This window comes from Acinonyx jubatus, chromosome C1, assembly GCF_027475565.1.
Source record: "Acinonyx jubatus isolate Ajub_Pintada_27869175 chromosome C1, VMU_Ajub_asm_v1.0, whole genome shotgun sequence".
Classification (NCBI taxonomy): Eukaryota; Metazoa; Chordata; class Mammalia; order Carnivora; family Felidae; genus Acinonyx; species Acinonyx jubatus.
In genome coordinates, this window is record NC_069381.1 from 57,662,133 (window position 1) to 57,676,805 (window position 14,673).

Below are 14,673 nucleotides of genomic sequence, written 5' to 3' on the forward strand. Positions count from 1 at the left end.
AACATAGGATAGGATAGGATATATTAGTCAGCATAGGATAAAGTGGGCTGTGGTAGCAAGCAACCCTCCAAATCCCAATCTCAGTGCAAAAAAAGGTTTTGTCTCATTTTTTTGAATGTTTGTTTGTTTGTTTATTTATTTATTTTGAATGAGAGAGACAGGGTGCGAGGGAGGGGCGGAGAGATAGGAGAGAGAGAATCCCAAGCACGCTCTGTGCTGACACGGGTCTTGATCTCACAGATTGTGAGATCATGACCTGAAATAAAATCAAGCGTCTGAAGCTTAATCGACTGAGCCACCCAGGCGCCCCAGGGTTTTGTCTTATTTATACAAAATCTGTTGGGATATCTGGTAGACAACTGCCTTCCAAGTGGCAACTCAGTCATATAACTTGTTTCAAACTTCTCAACAGAAGGCTTGTCACGCTGGAGAGGAAGACAGACTGGAAAATCCTGCATGGGATTTTCACCACCACAGTCTGAAAGTGACACATGTCACTTGATAGCTCATTTATTAAAACTGTGGTCAATTGCAAAGAGATGGAGAGGTATGTCCTCACAACAGTCAGGAAATAGGAAAAATATTGGATATTGGAAATACTAGTAATGCCTATCGTACCTTGCATCTTTCTGCAGGATATTTCAATAATCTAGTGTCTGATGTTGCAGTAACAGTATTAGTTAAATGTTTTAACCACTATTATCACTGTTTTAGAACAGCTCTGTGAGGTTGTAGCAGGATTCTCGCACAGAGTCATGACACCGAGGCTTTTCTTCCCAGGAGCTGGCACCGCTCAGCTGGGTTCGTACCCAAAGAGCTGAGCCCCGAATGCCACGTGGTGTAGTTTTTTATATATCTATTTTTTACTTCTTTGTCTCCCATATATAGTAACACACAAACATGCAGTCTGATTAAGTGGTCTCATGTTACAAGGTCATGAGGGATGTTGTCATGTAAGTGGATAGCCAGGTTGCCTTGAAGGTTTTTTTTGTTTTTTTTCCTTTCCTTAGGGAGGGGATCCTACCACAAGGTAAGTATTGTTTTATCCCATTCAACAGGGGATTCACTATAATCCATAGAGGCAAAGAGGAAAGGGGGTTCTGGGGGAATAGGTAGTTTACCAGAAGAGGAACTCAGAAATAAGATGGAGAAATAAAGCCGCATTTACTGAGAATCTAATATGAACCAGTGTCTATGTAGAAATTTTACAAATGTTATCTGATTGAATATTTATAATTGAAATATGGAGAAATTCTCTTAGACTTATTTTACATGTTAGGATATGAAGGCTTAGAGATTTTAGATAACTTTGTGGATCATACAGTTGGTAAAGTATAGCTGGAATTTGACCTCAGTGTGATTGACCTTGACCCCAGAGTTCAGGTATTTATGTATGAATTAATTCATTAATTTATTCAATAGTATTTATTGAACACATCCTGTGAGGCTGGAATTATGCAATGAACCATATGTATAGCAATAAATAAGAGAGATAAATTCCTGTTTTTGTGGAGGGAAATAGACAATAAACAAGTAAAGAAGTAAATGAGCAAGATAATCAGAGAGTGATACAATTGTTGCAAAGACAAAATCCAGGGTAATGGGATGGAGAATATCCAGTGAATGAGAATCACCTCATTAGAGGTGTTCAGGAAAGGCTACTCTCAAAAGGTGATATCTGATCTCAAAGCTAGAGAATGAGAAAGAAACAGCTCCATAAGGATCCCAGGGGAGATCATAAAGACAAAAGGAGCAGTTGACACCCACATCCTGTTGGGAAAGAGATAGGTGAGTGTGCAGAACTTAAACGGGTGTAATTGGCTGGAGCACGCACAGCAAGTAGGGCAGAGTGAGTGAGGAAAAGAGGGAGAAATAGGCAGCACCACGTTGTTGGAGGAGGTCACTGAGAGGGCTTGACCCTGGCTTGACCCCGGCTTGACCCTGAAGCTGGCTCTGGGCAATGCGAGGCTCCTCTAGGCCTCCCTTGTTCTTGGAATGCACGTTCTGCTGCTACTGTTCCCACTGTGGGAGACATTTTCAAGGACACAGCCTTGAGCTATAAGGTGTTGTTGAGATCAGGACTGTATATATGACTGAACCCAGTTAATGCTTCTTTATAAACTTTTAAAATTCCGGTGTGCGAGTGCAAAGATCCACTCATCTTGTGGAAATGAGGACAACAAGCCTTCTAGGTAACTTGCCTTCCTTGTGAAACCCGCCTCCTACCATTCTGAAGTGGCCTGCCTCTTTCTTCCACTGTCTCTTCTCACCCTCTGTGTGCACGGGTCAGCTTCAAATTTCACCCGGGTTGTCCCCACTTTGCAAACTGACACAGAACATGGATTGTGAATTCGAGTTCCACATTGAGTGAGTTCAAGCCCTGCTTTGGGTGAGCACAAGCCCCACATGTGGTGAGCACGAGTTCTGCATGGGGTGAGCACCAGCCCTGCTTCGGGTAAGCCCCACTTCTCTCTCTCTCTCTTTCTCCCTCTTTCTCTCTCAAAAAAAAAAATGTAAAGGAAAAGCTAGATACGAGGGAGTCTGTGAAGGGAGAAATGCAGGATTTGGAAATGGATTGCACATGCCAGGGACTAGGTAAAAGAGAAAGGGGAAGTCAATGGTAGCTTCCAGATCTTGAACTTAAAGGATTAGGAAATGTACCAAATTGGGAATCTTGAGGAGAGGGGTCAAGGGAATAAGAAAATGATATTATTAAGAAATGTGGCCCATAAGAAATTATAGTAAAATAGCAATGCTAAATGTAACGGTAGCTTTCTCTTTTTCTTTGAAAGTTTTATTTTATTATTTTTAAAATTATCATTACTAGTCTATTTTTAAAATTCCAGTATAATTAACATACAGTGTTATATTAATTTCATGTGCATAGTATCATGAACAATAGTATGCATCACTTAGTGCTCATCATGTAAGTGTGCTCCTAATCCCCTTCATCTTTTTCACCCATCTTCCCACCCACCTCCCCTCTGGTAACCATCTGTTTGTTCTCTATGTTAAGAATCTGTTTTTTTTCTCTTTTTTTCCTTTGTTCATTTGTTTTGGTTCTTAAATTCCACATATGAGTGAAATCTTGTGGTTTTGTCTTTCTCTGACTGACTTATCTTGCTTAGCATTATACTGTCTAGATTTTTGCTTTTAATGCTTGTGCCTTTGGTGTCATGTTTAAGAAACCATTGCTAAGACCAATATCAAGAGCTTCTTTCCTGTGTTTTCTTCTAGGAGTTTTATGATGTCAGGTCTTATGTTTAAGTCTTTAATCCATTTCAAGTTACCAACATTTATTGAACACATTATTTGTTAAATACCATGCAAAGTCTATGGGTACAAATATGAATAATACAGGATCCCTTTCATCAAGGGGTTTATAGTCTCATGGATAAGATACTCACTGTACATGGTAAGTGATGAGATGCACACACAAATAATAGAGAGATTCATGTTGAGTGAAGACTTCTGCAGGAGATGTGCCCAATGAGAAACTGAGGGATGAATGAAAGCGAGCCAATTAAAGAGAGATGGGAAAGAAAACTGCATTAATAAGGCATTCAGGTGTAAGATAGATGGTACTCAAACTCCAACATCATACTTTTTCCCCAAACCTTGTTTATTTTTTCCTTTTCCACAACCTTTTTTTTTAATTTTTAAAAACTTTTTTCAATGTTTTTATTTATTTTTGAGACAGAGAGAGACAGAGCATGAGCAGGGGAGGGGCAGAAAGAGAGGGAGACACAGAATCTGAAGCAGGCTCCAGGCTCTGAGCTGTCAGCACAGAGCCTGACGTGGGCCTTGAACTCATGGAGTGTGAGATCATGACCTGAGCTGAAGTCGGACACTCAACCGACTGAGCCACTCAGGTGCCCCCCTTTCCCACAACCTTATACTTCAAGCTAGAGGATACCATAATAGAAGTGATGATCTGTTTCATATTCTTAAAATCCCAGGAACAGTGATAGTGTATACGATTTCTAAGGTCAATGCTCTTTAAGTCAATGCTTCAGTACAAGAAACCTATTAAAGCTAAGAAGTCCAGTGACTTTGCCTCATGCTTCTCTGATTGCTGGCTTGCTGATTAGAGACTTTTGTTATATGACCCCAATCCTGGACAGCATCAGGATTACTGCAGAGCTTTGGGCCCTCAGATCATCTCAATGGTATTTAAAAACAAAGTTCCTTTTCCTGGAATCTTAAGAAGTAGAAACTTTGAATAATGTTTATGTATATTTCCAAATAGCAAAAATGACTGTAGTTCTTTCTTGAATTATGAGGAAATCTCCTCTTGTAATAAAAATAATTGCTGATATTATCTGTGTCTTTTTTTAAGGGCCCTGGTTGTATTTCTATGAACAATACAGTTTTTCTTTGGAAACATACAACAGTTCTGAGAATAATATCAAGTGAAGTAAGCTGATTATGTGGTGATCCAGAAAGTTCGTCTGTCTTGTTGTGTGTCTTTACTTTAGTAAGCATTAAAGATATGAAACTCTTTTCAAAGCTCTGTCAGGTCTTCCTGGAAGACAAGGTGGGGCTGCAATACTTGCAAAGGGGCCCTGTTTTGTCTGTTTGGGCCACTATAGCAGAATACCATGGACCAAGTGGCTTACAAACAACAGAAATTCATTTCTCACAGTTCTGGAGGCTTGGGAGCTCCAAGACCAAGGCCGTGGTGGATTGATGTCTGGCGAGAGCCTGTTTCTTAGTTCATAGTCTTTTCATTGTGTCCTCATGTGGTGGAAGATGCAGGAGACCTCCCTGAGGCCTCTTTTATAAGGGCACAAATTGTGTTGATGAGGCTTCTGTTCTCAGGCCATAATCATCTCCCAAAAGACCCATGTCCAGATGCCATCACACTGGGGATTAGGTTTCAACATATGACTTTCAGGGGATTACAGACAGTCTGTAGCAGCCCTCTTTTCAAGTTCTTGGTTAGGGGTGGAAGTGGGCTAGAGGGTTTCTATAATATCATTTATAGTTCTTTGTACATAGTGGGCTCTCAATAAATGTTTATTAAGTGACAAAAAGAAAGAACGAATGAATGAAACTCTTATAAGTTGATTGGAGTGTGTGTGTGTGTGTGTGTGTGTGTGTGTGTGTGTTTCCAGTCACCTCTGAACTGATCTTTATGCTTTTGCCTTTGTCTCCCATAGTCCATTCTACATAAGCAGCCAGAGTGATCCTTCTGCTTCTGTTTACACAGAAGTCAGATCATGTCCCTCCTTGGTTTAAAGCCTTTATGGCTTCCCATCTCACTCAGAGTAAAAGCTGAACTCCTAAAGCTCTAAAGCATTGCACAGTCTGGCGTTTGTTACCACTCTCACTTCATCTAATCTGACCTTCACTTCACTCATTCTTCTCCGGCCACACTTGTTGATTCTCATAGATGCTTGGCAGCATTGTCCCTCAGGGTCTTTACAATTGCTCTTCAATCTGCTTGAAATGCTCTTCCCACCTAAATATATAAAGACTCCCTCTTTCTTTTTAGTCTTTGCTGAAATGTCACCTCCTCCATGAGGGCTTTCTTGGCCATCTCATTTAAAATTACAGCCTGCCCCTCTCCCCAACCCCCACCCATTTCCTATCCCTTTTATTATCATCTAACACATTATATATTTACTTGTATTTCTTTTTTTTATTGTCTTCCTCTTCCCTAACATCTCTCCAAACTAATAGAATATAAACTCTGAAGGCGGGGGTTTTAATACATCGTTATTCCCTAATTCTTCTTTGCTCAGAATATATACATGGCACATAGTAGCACCTCAAGAAATACTGGTTCAATGAATGACAAAATCAATATGTGTGTGTGGTCTTTAATAATATTTTTATTTAAAAAAATTTTAAAAATTTTTTAATTAAAAATTTTCTAAGTGTTTTTTTATTTTTGAGAGAGAGAGAGAGAGAGAGAGAGAGAGAGTGAGAACAAGGGAGGGGCAGAGAGAAAGGGAGACACAGAATCCTAAGCAGGCTCCAGGCTCTGAGCTGTCAGCACAGAGCCCGACATGGGGCTTGAACTCACACACTGTGAGATCATGACCTAAGCTGAAGTCAGACGCTTACCCAACTGAGCCACCCAGGTGCCCCTTTAATAATAATTATCGATGTTCGTAAGCAAAGCTTCTGTCTGAGACTTCTATATTCTGTGTCTTCTTCAAAGCCTAGGGCAGAACAAAATAAAGGAGGAAAGGAACAGAACTGACATGAGTCAGTGTTTAGCTGAGTGGTTTTAATTGGACCAACTAAGTAATGGAATGAAGGTCAGAGGAAGCAAAGGGGTAGGGTGTAAGTGTGCGTCAGGAGAGAAGAGATTTCTAGCATGTCTGGTGTGACAGAAGGCAGTGGGAAGGACACAGCCTGGAGTGTGAGAAATTCCTGTTCTCAAGTTCTGGCTTTACTGCTCAATTTCTGTGTGACTTTGGGCAAGCTCCTTGACTTTCTGAGGCTTCTACCTGTAAAAAAAATACAAATACTACTCTGCAAGGTTGTTGTGAGGATTATATAAGGCAATATAAATAAAAAGAGTGGCATAAAGTAGTTTTTAACAAGTGTTCTTGTCTTTCCCTGAAAACTCTTCCTCTTGGCTCCCACTTCCTTTGGTTATATTAATATCTATTCATTCCTTGTTGCTTTCCTTAAACTCTGCCCACAACCTTAGCTCTTTAATTCCCTGTAGTTACCCAGCTTGGTTGTGCCCTGACTGACAAAGTGATTGGTTTCAAGAGTAGCCTTAGAATTTACATCCCTAAAGTGAAATTCTGAGATTGTATGGTCACAAATACACTTCTTTTCAAGGAAAGTGGTAAAGGAAAAGTTAAAGTGCCCAAATGTCTACCTCTGAAATGAGTATAAAATCAGAAGGGCTCAGTAGCAGCTTTAAAGGGTTCCCAACTTCTGTAGTCACAGGACAGAGATGACTCAGGACCAGGCTGGAGTCTGATAGTCAGGAGGTGTGGGAGAGACGTGTGTGATGTTCCTTTCATGGTGGGTAACAAGTGGGGAAATGTTTGCGCCTCGCTTACGTGTTGCCAGAGGGTATCCCCTGTGAAGCAGGCTCCAGTAATCAGGTTGACAAGACGTCTCTCCATTTGCCTTTTTCTCACAGCATGTGTATTAAGCTTTCATACACATATAGCTATGGCAGCAGTGTCAGAATCTCTGCATGAGCCCATAAACATGGGTTTCCCTTCACCAAATCTGATCCCGGACATGTATCATTCTCCAGGGGGACCTGACAGTCATCTGGTGATGTGCTGATCACATCAAAGTTCTTTCAACACTGCAGAGGCTGTGCTTTGTTCCCATCAGAATAGACATGTGGTCTGGGTACAGATTTGTCTCTCTGCCCACAGTGGTTCCATTGGCACAAGCGGTCATAGACTTATAGAAAGTGATGTATTATCTATCACCAGGCTGTTTCACAAAGCATTTCCTCCACCACTGGGGCACATGTTACATCAAGGAAAGGGCAGCAATAGGTTCATTCCCACAACATTCACTGATTTTGCTTTACTTCAGGGAGCCGGGAGCAGTCACACAGTACCAGCTATGAGATGACATGCCGTAAGATTACAAGCTATCGTACAGATTGTGGTGTATGCCTTAAACCATCAGCCCACATGTGTTAGTCTCCCCCTTAGTCAGAATATGAGGCTCTGGGATAAAAAATGGAGACTAGAACTTCTTATTTCATTCTTTCTTCTTTTCTTTTCTTTCTTTCTTTCTTTCTTTCTTTCTTTCTTTCTTTCTACCAGCAAAATGGGTTTGTTTGGGAATAGCAATGATGGATAAACAAGCTATGGCAAAACCACAGGCTAGTCTCCCAAACAAAGGAGAGGAATGCTCTTTTACAGAAAAGAGGAGTTGGGAAGTCTGTTATAAACAAAAATCCATTGGAGTAAACTTGGAGTTCTAAGTATAGTGGTTTTTCATTAGCTATGTTGTGGCTGTCTCTCATTGGCTGGGCTGTTGCTAAGTGAGAAGGAAAGCCTTTCTTTTTCCACGCTAGGATAGTAAAGAAGTGTCTATGTTCAAAGTGCTTCTCTTCCTGTTGGGTCTGTAGTTGATGAGTGAAAGGGCATGAATGCATCTCCTGCCAGCTTCCATACTGTATTCTAAATGAGATTTCCTTTTATTAATTTTCCAGAGTTTCAACTGTTCTGGAGGTTGGAAGTCTAAGGTCACCATGGTGCCAGCATAGTTGGGTTTTGGTGAGTTCTCTCTTCTTGGTTTACAGATGACCACCTTCTTATAGTAGAAAGAGGAACACTTTGTATTGAGAGAGAGCGAGAGCGAGGGGTGGAGAGAGATGGATACATAGAGAAGCAGGGCTCACCCAAAGCAGAGCTTGTGCTCACCAGATGCGGGACTTGAACTCACGAATGGTGAGATCATGACCTGAGGTGAAGTCAGATGTTTAACAACTGAGCCACCCAGGTGTCCCGAGAAGGATACTTTCTTTTATGCCAAATGACATATTAAAATTGTTTTTGCCTCTTATACGTGTATTCCTGGGCTTGGTAGATTTGGAAATCTAAGTGCCCAAGAGAGCAGTGATTTAATCAGGGAAACTAGTCATAGTCTGAAAGTTCAGACTGCACTTTGGCTATTCTGGGCTTTTCATACCACTAAATCAACAGGCAGAGAAAGGAGTCACTGTTTGCCAACATGAATGTGCCCAAATGCCAAGGGAAAAATGGGTTGTTGCTCCATGGTCAAGGTAAGGAGGACTATGCCTGGGACCTAGGCAATTTGTTAGAACATCCTTTAGTACTCTCTGGTCCAATAGTTCTGGTAACTGGTAGTTCAGTAAACTGTGGCAACTCAGTAAAGACTGAACTGATAAGGACTCAGGTCCTATAGAAATGAAGAGGGTAAGGTAAACAACTTGGTTGTAGAAAAAGCAAGTTGTGGTTATCAACTGAGGCTTTGTATTTACAAAGCCAGTGACCATAGCACCTAAATTGCATGTTAATTAATTGTTGCTGCTTCCCCCTGCTGCCTTGTATTTAGAGTGCTGGTCATACCTAATGTTTTAGACTTTAAGTGGGATTATGGTCTGACTCTGCACTAAAGTAATAGCTAATGATTTGTTTGCCATCTATAGCAGGGACACAGATTTATTTTTCACCAGATAAATGATCAGAATGGATGTTGAGGAGCAAAATGAGTAGACCGTGATGAATATCTTCTGCTGCCCCTCCAGATCCACTACTCACACTTTGCCTCCTGCTCAGGTGCTTGAGGCTGACTTTTGTGGACAGCAGCTAGTGGGTCCCTTTGCCCTCTGCCTTCCAGTTGGGTTCTGCCAATGGGAGATACTGAGGAGACATTGGAAAAAGGGAAGAGGGTGATGTCAGTGTGTTTACTGCCTAGCTCTCTGCCTGAGGTGTTACACTGGGTTGGCTGCTTTCCTCTGAGCTCTCTGGTTCTGGTAACTGCCACATCATTTGTCTCTCAGGTCTAGGGTTAGAAAGGACTCTTGCCATTGAGAACACTGGGCACCTCTTTGTTGCCTTCTCTAAAGTCTGCCCACTCATTTGTAAATACTTCTTTTGTTAAACCCTGCTGGATCCTCAAAGGCTACAATTATTATTTTCATTTAACAGACTAGGAAACTAAGAATGAGAAAGCCTAAGTTATTTGCACAAGTTTTCAAAAATAGTGGGCTGTGGAAATAAGTAATTGTGGAACTAGGATTTGCATCCAGATGACTACAACCTGATGCTAAGTAAATGGCATCAATCCTGATTACTGCGGCCCATATTGTCCACCAGGAGAAAAGTTTGAAAAGATAATTTATTGGCATTCAAAATCTCACTTTAAAGTTTATTTATTTATTTTGAGAGAGAGAGAAAGAGAAAGCACTAGTGTGAGTGGGGAAGGGGCAGAGAGAGAGAGAGAGAGAGAGAGAGAGAGAATCCCAAGCAGGCTCCATGATGTCAGCTGGGAGCCAAGCCAGACATGGGGCTGGAGAACCGTGAGATCATGACCTCAGCATTTCTGGCTTGGCTCCCAGCTGACAGCAATGAGCAGCAGGCTTGGGATTCTCTCCCTCTTTCTCTGCCCCTTCCCCACTCACGTTTCTGTTTCTCTCTCTCTCTCTCTCTCAAAATAAATAAAAAAAAATCTCACATTTTAGATAAAGATGGCAGTAGGGAGACTTGAAATATATCTGAAAAGAAAGAAAAATAGCCAAATTTGAATATATCAAGCAGATGTTCTAATATGATTTGCAGAACACAGCCTTACTCATCTATTCCGAAAAGACCCCTGTTGGTTTTGCAATGTGTGATCTTTACTTTTTCCCTGGTCTGAGGTTTCTGTCTTTGGCTATGAGGCCACAGGTTGATGGATTGACGGTGGTGGTGATGTGGACAGAGGTGTTTCACCAAGGGTTTTATTGTGGTCGCATTATGTTTTAAGGTGGAAAATAATGCCAGCTATAATGGATATGAGACAGGTAAGTGGGAGCCTGGAATGGTGGCCCACACGAGAGAGCTGAGTCTAGTCTGGAAGCCAGAAGGGGTAAGGGAAATGGGAACAATGAAAACAGCTCTATCATTTAGTCTTGGCTTTGAGACCTTTCTGAAAAGCTCATCAGGAATTAACAGGGAATGGACACAGGGAAACACCATGGATATAAGACAAAAAAAAAAAAAAAAAAAAAAAAAGACCTTGCTTAGAAAGACAGAGAAGTGAAAATAACAAGGAAATCTAAGAGTCCATTAAGTCAGCCTCAGTCTGTGCCCCCTGCTGGAGAAAGGGGAAATTGGAATGGAACTTGCAAGGATTGAATTAGTAAAAGCCTAGGATCATAAATACTTAATGTGTGAAAATTTTGAGAAAAATGCACACATGCTGCATTATAGCACACAAGGGATTTAAAGATAAACCTGAATATATTTGCATCTAATTGGGTTAATGTGGCACTTTTGCTGATTGTGTCATTAGAGAGTGTGACAGAAGAATGTGGGTCTCACTTTGAGCTCTTCCCTGAATGATGGAACACAATATGGATGGAGGCTTGCAGAAGTGGATTAGCATTTGGTAGTGCAGGGTAGAAAACCACAAGGCACATAAAACAGAAAGCCAAGTGTTACTTCCATTGTTCCATTTATTCAAAGGGGCAATGTTCTGTATAGAACTTGTTGATGTGATTTGTCATGCATTTCTGCCCAGACCTGCACATACACAAACAATCATGGGGGCTTTGTTGGCTCATGCTCCATATCTGGCCTTGGGATCAGAATTGGCCCTTCTATTCCTGGAGCCAAGAGGGATTAACTTGCTTCACCTTCTTGAGCCTGACCAGGCTCAAGATGGAAGAGAAATACGGATCAAGGAGGGAAGAGAAATATGCCAACGTCCACGATCCTAAGATTGTGAGATATGATAAAAGAAACAGAAAAACACCCAGCTTGCTTAGGATTGTACTTAGACAAATTTATACATTTTTTTTATAACATTTATTTATTTTTGAGACAGAGAGAGACAGAGCATGAACGGGGGAGGGTCAGAGAGAGGGAGACACAGAATCTGAAACAGGCTCCAGGCTCTGAGCTGTCAGCACAGAGCCCGACGCGGGGCTTGAACTCACAGCCCTCACAGACCGCGAGATCATGACCTGAGCTGAAGTCGGCCGCTTAACCAACTGAGCCACCCAGGCGCCCCGGATTGTACTTAGACAAATTTAATGACTAACTGTAGATCAGACAATGGTAGTATATATATTGCCCTGGTGGGAAAGCCTCACATAAGGGGAGGACATTCTGCCCAGGACCCTCAATGGGGACTTCAACTGGGCTGTTCACCATGGGGCTTCCCCAGTCAGAAGGCTGGATGGTATGAATACCCGACTTGATGTATTAACCCTTCTTTGTTCTTCTCTATACTTCTTTCTCTTTATGTTTACTATAATTGTTCAATTCCCTATATTCCCTTTCCCTTATAATTAATACAGCTTTCTTCCATGAAACAGAAAGTACTGCTATCATGAATTATTATTATTCAGAAGTCAAAACAAATGAGCAACAATTAAGAGCAAGCTTAACTTTTCTCAGTAATAAGTGAGATGCCAAAGGAGACAAAGTACTCTGAAATGTGAACATTAAATGGGAGCCAGGCTTAGGAAAAACAAGTAGAAGGAGATATAAATACATGCATTAATAATATGTTAAGGACCCTACAGAGAAGAATAGTTGGAACACATACACATTATGTATATAATTCTACATGTATATTTTTTTCCCATTTATATTTGATCTATATTTGTTTGAATGTGGAGTACAATGGAGGGCAGGTCCAGCTAGCATGATAAATGACATAGCATGTATTCTATAGAAAGTGAAAGCATGGGTACTATGAATTTGGCAGCCTATCTCTTAGGTGATGGAAATGGAAGAAATAGGCAAGAAGAGGAGTCCAAGCCAGGTCAGGAAGATGGGTTAGTAGAGGTGTGGCTCTAGGATAAGAATTAAGATCCTGGGTTGGAAGTAGGTCTGTCAAAACCAGCAAAGAATAAAATCTAGAGAAGGAAAGTGAGAACAGTATCTCTGGGGTCTGCATATAAAAGAAGGTCCATAAAACAAAGCACCTGGATCATGACTGTTGTGTCTAGAACAGTGGTTGTCTGCACTTTAGTTTTTAAGCACCTTTGTTGGGTGAGTAGATCAGAGTTAGAAATGTTTGCTGCTCCTCAGTGATGGGGTTTTGTAGATAATTGTGGCTGGTGGTCACAGGAGGAGGAAGAACTAAGGAAGTGAGTCCTCTGTGAAGATGGCAGAGTTTTAAGCACTTCTATCTTAAGGTCATAATTTTTATTGGCTTAGATAATTTTTGTTTTGTTAAAATCTTTTTTAAACTTTTATTTTTATTTTTTAGAGAGAGAGAGAGAGAGAGAGAGCGCTGGGGTGAGGCAGAAAGAGAGAAAGAGAGAGAGCCCCAAGCAGGCTCCACACAGTCAGTGCAGAGCCTGAAGCGGGTCTCAAATTCATGAACTGTGAGATCATGACCTGAGCCTAAATCAAGAGTCAGACGCTTAACTTACTGAGTCACTCAGGCACCCCTGGCTTAGGTAATTTTTATAATAAGTATAAACTATTGAGTTTACTAGTAAGCATTTGAATTTTAAAATCTACCCATTCTTTGACTAAGAAATTTCACCCTAAGAATTTATATTAATGAAATACTCACTCATTTAGCTAATATTTATTGACAGCCTATTATGCGTTGGGCACTGGGGAATATATCAGTAAAGAAAACTAAGTCCCCTGTCCTCATGGAGCTTTCACGGCATAGGGGGTGGACAGGCAATAAACAATGAACAAAATAAAAAGCAAATGACTTAGTATGTTTGAAGGTGATCGATGCTACAGACAAGTAGAGCAGGGTTAAGTGTAGGCTGTGGGAGCAGTTTGTTAAAAGTGTTTAGTGAAAGCGCATTGAGCTGCTTCCATTTGACATAAGGCTTACAGAGGTAAGATAGTGAGTTGTGTGATATCTGGTGAGAAAGAGAAGAATATCCCAGGAAAAAGCAAAAGCCAAACAATAAATGCAAAACTGTCAGGCTGGAGTTCCCTGGCATGTTTGAGGAGCAGCATGAGCCTGGGGTGCTTCAGTTGAGTAGGGAAGGGGGAGGGATGTAGGGAATGAAGAGAAGAAGAGAGGCCACAGTTAAGAGACTGGAGATGGGAGAAACACAGAGGAAACCATTTGAAAAGTCCTGGGACCTCAATTCTGTTGGAAGGAAGAAAAAGATTAAAGAAGACAAATTGTAAATAAAAACTATAGATTCCTCAAAAGAATGGAGTCGAGTTCTTATTTCTGAAATGTGAGATCCATCAATCTGTATCTATATAAATATAACATAGACATAAATAGAAACATAGATCTAGATTGATCGATCCCACGCACCACGCCCACGTATACACACGCCCACGCACACACACGGGGTGGTATTGTATTGTGAAAGAGAGCTTATGAGAAGAGAGTTCTGAGAAGTATGGATTTAATATCGTGACTGATGTGATTAGAAAGGCAGAGAAGGGAAGTCAAAGGCACATTTTTAGCTCAGCTCTGAAAACTGGAATTCATTCTTTAAAGCTTTACCTGCTCTGAAATATTAAAATATATGGAAATTTAAGAACATTTTAATTTAAGGCCTTATAAGGGCAGTGTATGTAATAAAAGAACCAAGTGATCAGTCCTGACAACTGAAGTGTAAATAAAAATCACATTCATGACTTCTCACTGTAATACACTGTATTACATGTGTATGTCATTACATACATGTAATGTCACTGTACAGAGACACTGTAAATACATTACTGATGTATCAAAAGTTCTCTTTTGGAAGTTTGACGTGGTCAAAAGAGTGGACTGTGGAGTCAAATAGAATTTAATTTAAATCTTACTTTTTAACTATTTGCCCTTTGGCAAGCTACTTTATCTCTCTGCACCTCCACTTCTTCATCTGTAAGATGGTGATGATATCTACTTTTTAATGAATGTTATGAGTATTATATAATTTATTGCTCATAGTAGTCACTCAATGAATGATAGTTTATTAAAATTATTTTCTGTCTCCTCATTTGCCTTTCTAAACTCTATGAGGTCTGTGCACACTCAATTCTACAAGATTTTCCCTTTTTTTACTTGCATTAT

The 14,673-nt window shown here is 40.7% G+C and overlaps 1 long non-coding RNA gene across 5 annotated transcripts in view; it reads left to right on the forward strand.

The window, feature by feature from the left end:
• The first annotated feature begins 917 nt into the window (after nt 1-917).
• Nucleotides 918-14,673, forward strand: part of LOC113599313 (uncharacterized) — a 220,382-nt gene continuing 206,626 nt past the window's right edge. Inside the window, exons 1-2 of one of the 5 annotated variants that reach the window (XR_008294954.1) lie at nt 918-2,455; nt 8,156-8,219. This is a non-coding gene — a long non-coding RNA (uncharacterized LOC113599313). The remainder of the gene's footprint in view (nt 2,456-8,155; nt 8,220-14,673) is intronic. The other 4 variants (XR_008294955.1, XR_008294952.1, XR_008294957.1 and 1 more) reach the window with 4 other exon arrangements.